Genomic DNA, 6,000 nt, shown 5'->3' with positions numbered 1-6,000 from the left:
CGCCCCGATGCCTCTGCCCCGCCACCTCGACGCTGCCCTGCCGCCTCGACGCGACCCCACCGCCCGGACGCCGCCCCGTCCACACCACCGTCGCCCACTCCCCGGCATCCTTATCCTCTCCGACCGCCTCCTCCACCCCGGCCTGCTCCTCCAAGGTAAGCTACCGCCCCGACCCCTATCCCCTTCCCTCCTCCCATCCCATCTCCATATGAGCATGATAATTTGCACTCAGCTTCAGCAGTAATTTGACTAATTTCCTCTTCCCTATCATCATGGTTATTGTAGTAAATAATTAGGGCAAATATCAAAGAGAAATTTGCGAACTTCAGAATCTAGGAATTGTAATACAAATTCAAATAGTCTCCAGAACTTTCATGCGTTCAAAAATATGAATTGCAGTAATTATGATTTGTATTTTCCAGGCAGTTTTGTTAATTGGTCATTCATGATTCATCATGAAGAATATGCGATTATGTGCTGAAACTAAGTTTGCATCATGTGTTAAGTGAATTCTGTTCTATTTGGGGTCTCCCACCAGCTATGTGAAAAGTTGGAGATTGCTTTCTTGTTTCTTTTTGGTGTGGAATTCTGATTTGTGAAAAGAAAAACCGAACGATGCTAATTAATTTTCGGTTGCAACGAATGTGCTGGAAGAAAAAGCAGTCTTCTGGCAAGGTTAAGATGCTTGATTGACTGAGTTGATGATTCAATTAAACAAGGTACAATATGTAGCAAGTAACTGTTTGAACACTATAGATTGCCAGAAGACTGCTTTTTCTATCAATCAAGCATCTTAACCTTGCCAGAAGACTGCTACTGCTTTTTCTTATCGTCCTGGCAGCAACTGGCTGGTTGTTGTTCAAAACTTATTAGTCCGTCTGGTGCTTCTGAACTCATTAGTCGGTGGCGTGTGGTACCATAAAAAATACTAGAAGGAAAGGAAAACAGAATATAAGAGAATGATTGCTGGAGTGGTAATGTTCACCAGCAGACAAAAAAGGGAAAAGTAAAAAACAGGAAGCATACATGCACAATGAACCAGTGATGCCTTGCTTCCACCAGAAGGAAAGTGAAGGAGAAAAATGAACACGATGATCATCAAGTCAACTGGTTATTGGTCGATAGTATAGACAACTAGCTACACTGAGTGACGAAACTAAACAAGCCTGCCTGGCCACCCGTCCATCCTACATGAGGGCAATTATGCCTGAACCACGGAACTATTTAATTTTTTATATAACTCATAAAACAAAAAAAATGGCTCCATTGGGTTTTGGTGCTTCCCCATGGCCAGGACAAGATAACTTTATCATTGTGCTATGAGATTAAACAGGGAGAGGGATGCTAACGCACCTTTTGCTTGGCAGTATAAAGTACTAGTAAGTATAGATAAGAGGTTGGTTTTTTGAGGAATCAATGGTTAACGGGTGAGGCTCAGGCTGCAGTGATGGCTGCAGTATAAAGTAATATTCTTGTTTCGGTGTACATATGTAGGACACAAACAATTAAGGTGTCTATTTTGATTTAGTGCCTTTGCCTCCACTGCCTTTATCTGGATTGAAGCTTGCTTGTGTTTACTTCTGATTACAAGATCTCCATACTCGGGGATTTCTTTATATATGTTGTAGTATAAATATATTGTTTTGTCATTCTGTAATTGTTAGTGGAATTTACACTGTAAATGTTAGTGGGTTTACAGTGTACTTCTAGTGGGTTTTTGCTCTGTATTTGCTAGCGGCATTTTTACTGAAACTAAATTGAAAATGGGACTCTGTGCACCAAGTGCATGCATGCTGCTGCTGCTGTACTACTTGTCAAGTGATGCTGCTGCTGCTATCTGCGAGTTGCTGCTGCTAGTTGTGATTTTGTCAAGTGATGATGCTACTACTTGTGATCTTCTAAAATGACCCCTTTCTCCTGAAACGTTGATTAATTTCCGTTTCGGTTGAGAAATGGGGCACTCCAAGGTCAAGAAAATTAGCAAAGGTCATGCCCAATTTTCTTGACCTAGAAGGTGCCCAATTCTCAACCGAAATTAAAATTAATTTGCTTTAGTGGTTGGATTAGTTTAGTATTTTTTTCACACACTCAGACACCCTTGCTTGCCATGTGTGTGAGAGAGATAGTGAGAGGAGACAAGAAGAAGGGGGTTAGGAAGATGTTGCCTGCTCATCAAAGCTAACCATCTCCCCCTTTTCACCCCTTTTCCTTTGTCTTTTGTGGGTTGCAAGGAAGCTACTGTCTTAGCTAGCTTAGCTTGTGCACAAATCCAAGTGTTACAATCTAGAAAATTAGCCTGCAAAGATGAGGTCCCATGCTGGCTGTACCACTGCATCATGCAACAGTGCCTTCAAGATCCCAGGCAATATCACAAACATCATAGGCAATTTGACCAAACTCACAACCTTGTATCTTTGCAGCAACCAACTTTCTAGACACACACCTCAAGAACTAGGTTACCCTGAGAACGTGGACTTGGACCTTAGCAACAACACACTAACAGGTTCTATCCCAAAACACCTAGGCAATATCACAAACATCTCTCAATTGTTCCTTGACAATAACCAACTTTTTGGTGACATTCCTTGAGAATTAGGTTATTTGGTCAACTTAGAGATCTTGTTCCTTGACAATAACCAACTTTTTGACCAAACTTTGTTTCTATTTAGAGAGAAACATGGCCCACAACGATGAGGCCGGGGGTTCGGGTGGCAAGGCATTCTGGGAGCTGTCCCAGGAGATGGAGGAACAACCTCACTTGTATGAGGCCGCCGCCTTCCCCACCGATCCTGAGACCACAGATGGTGCCGCCGAGGATGACCACACTGATGCCACCACTGATGGTGCCGCCGAGGATGCCACCACTGATGATGGCGGCGCACGCACAGATGGCAGCCAACCGAAGAGGCAACTGAAGGACCGGCGCCCGATCGTGCTCCGCACCCTCAAGGAGGAAGTTACTGAAGTGGACTCCAACGGGAATCCAACGGCGCCCGAACGAATAGTCAAGGGGTACTCGCTTCAGCTCGGGTGCATTGTCCAGAGCACCATCTCGATCAACACCGAGAACCTGAGGCATCCTGACCGAGGGAATTTGCGCAACCTCCTCTTCACGAAGCTGCACTAACGATACAAGTTCCCCGCTGAATTTGAAAACACAAGCCTCAAAGGGAATAAAGTGAACAATGCTGCCCTCACGAAGATGAGCAAGGCCCTGTCTACTTGGAAAAGCAATGTGAAGAGAATGATCGAGAAAGGTGAGAGTTATCAGAAGATCAAGGAGAAAAATCCTTCGATCACCGAAGATGACTACAACGACTTCAAGATCAATTGCTCGAGCACCGCAAGCTCCCAATCAAGTGAGTGGGGGAAACAAATGCGGGAGCTGAACATAGGGGAACACACACTCGGTCCCGGCGGTTACAGAGTGGCGGAGCCTATATGGGACAAGGAGGAGGCGGACCGTGCCGAGCAAGGCCTACCGCCCCTCTTCGATAAATACAGTGACAAGCAGACCAGGAACTTTGTCAGGGCCCAGTACAAGAAGGACCCGAAAACAAAGGAGCTTACCACGGATCCGAAGACCAGGCAGCTTGAGCTTGTTCTGGTAAGGAATACACCCCCGTGTAATTAGCTCCATATGGTTGCATTCTAATTAATGAAGCCAAATTTCTAAATGGTTCACATTCCTTCCGCAGGCGACTGAAAGCAGTAGCGCGGGGTCGACTAAGAGCAACCCTTGGGACACCACTCTAAATAGGGGGTTGAATGTAATGAAGAACAAGGATAAGCTCAGTAAGACGACGTCAGCTGGTCGTGTGGCCGGCAAAGGCTTGTCGACAAAATGGGGGTCATACTATTCCGCTGGTGTGCGGAAGGAGAAAAAGACCAGCTCGGAAAGCCAGGCGCGAGAGGTTCAAGAACTCAAGGCACAAGTGGCGCGGATTCCGGAGATTGTCCAAGAGAAAGTGGAACAACGACTCGGAGCGATGATCACCGCCCTTGTGCCTACCTTGATCTCCGGGTTGAGTGCGTGGATTGCGGGCGGCCAACAGGGGCCGCCCCCGATTCCTAGCTTCACGGCCAGCAACTCGCATAATGCGATGGCGGGGCCATTGGTGCCTCCGGCGGAGGCGACATTGGTGTCTCCGACGCCGGCACGGGAGCTTAATGCACCCAGGTGTACGCCGGCCGGCACCTCTGCAGCAAGCGGCACCTCCGTCAACTGCACGCCCGCCGTTGGCGGTGCGTCGACATTAGCCGAGCTCGACGCCATCATCACGGTAACTAATTAAGCCTCTCTCGGCCGAGGACTTCATCTCCTTGCCTTTGACTGGGCATCCCTGACGCCCTACATGTTTTCGCAGGGCGCCGCCGACATTACGTGCACTCTCCTCCACTTCATGAACAACGAGTTGGTCGATGTCGCCAAGGGCAAAATCGTTCAACCGGGCAACCCCTTGTTCCACGGTACCCAGATGCCACCCAACTTGTTTAGGGTTCAACTGGTGCGGGTGCTGCCAGGCTGCGACGACTTGTTACCTCCGATTCGACCCGTCGGGGCCGACAATGAAGACGTGATGACCCTCAGCGCCTGCCTAAGCTGGCCCCTGCTTTGGCCGAAGAGCCAGATTCGTTTGGGGGCGGGGGACACCACCCCAAAGACAACACCGCCAGTCGTGCCGGCGCCAAGTCGGCCCCATGGCAAGACCGTCGTAATGGTGCCGGACATCCCTACGCCACTGGATCCAAACATGCATATGGCACAGGATCAGAATGACGACGACGACGAAGATGATACATTTGGAATTGTCGATCAGTACTTTGCCGAACATGGGTACAATGGCGACTTCATGGGGCCTCCTTCTCAAGAACCAAACCCAACAAAAGACGTGTGCGATCTAGCTGGTACCGCGGAGAAGCCAAGTTGCAACAGGCGCCGTCTGACGTTCAGCTCTCAGGAGACGCCTCCAGCTGCCGACTTCACCGAGCCTCAGATAGGCGAGGTGCGAAATATTATCAGCCCCAACACACTCAAGAAGGCGGTCTATGAGCAGAACTCGGTCCCATTACAGGAGAAGAAGAAGGAACGCAAAAGAAAGACTAAGAAGGGTGCGAGCCAGCCGGCACCGAGTACGATCCGTGCTCAGGACGGGCCACCTTCACCGCAGGATATCTCGAGGAGGGTGCATGTGGCGGGTAGGGCGATGCTACCGACAAATATGCTCAATGCTGCAACCGGTGCTATGCGGAGTCTGCATGACAGTGTTCTTTCTTTGGAGAAGCGGCGTCTCAGGGAGAAGGATGTGGCATACCCAGTTTTCGCGGCCAAGGTGCCAGAGGGCAAGGGCTTTGTGGATAACTCCATCGGGCGTACGATCGTCCTGCGTTTTGATGACATCCACGCTATGTTGAACCTTCATCAGCTGCACTACACCTTCGTTCGGCTATTTTCGCTAAGTATGGAGATGCGGATCATTCGCGACAAGACCCCGGACATCGTGATAGTCGAACCCTTCTACATGCGTGCCAAGATCTTGGGCAGCGCTGGGGACCGGCAAGTCGCGAGTTCTTACCTCGAAGGCGTCATTCTGGCAAACCAAGATAAGGATAACTTCCTCGTGCCTTACTTTCCCGAGTAAGTCCTCCCCTCAACCGGCCCGTAACATATGAATTCTTACATTTCGATCGTTTTTCTTTTAACATTCCGTGTTTTCTGCAGTGACACACGTTGCACGCTCATCCTCCTAAGCCCCAAATATTCCATGGCCACGTATTTCGACCCGGACCGTCAGTCGAACGTAGACTACACAAATGTCAAGAAGGTTCTTGATGATGTTTTCCCCGGCTACGCCAAATCTGGAGGCACCTTCACCAGGCCTATTCGTAAGTACGGCAAGCACGTGTTCTCCCACAATACGACGTTCTACTGCGTCAAGCAGCCGCCTGGCGGTCAGAAGGGTGCCTACTACGCCATCCATCACATGCGGGCGATCGTAC

Source organism: Triticum dicoccoides, chromosome 6B, assembly GCF_002162155.2.
Source record: "Triticum dicoccoides isolate Atlit2015 ecotype Zavitan chromosome 6B, WEW_v2.0, whole genome shotgun sequence".
Lineage (NCBI taxonomy): Eukaryota > Viridiplantae > Streptophyta > Magnoliopsida > Poales > Poaceae > Triticum > Triticum dicoccoides.
Note: the sequence above shows the minus strand (reverse complement) of the source record.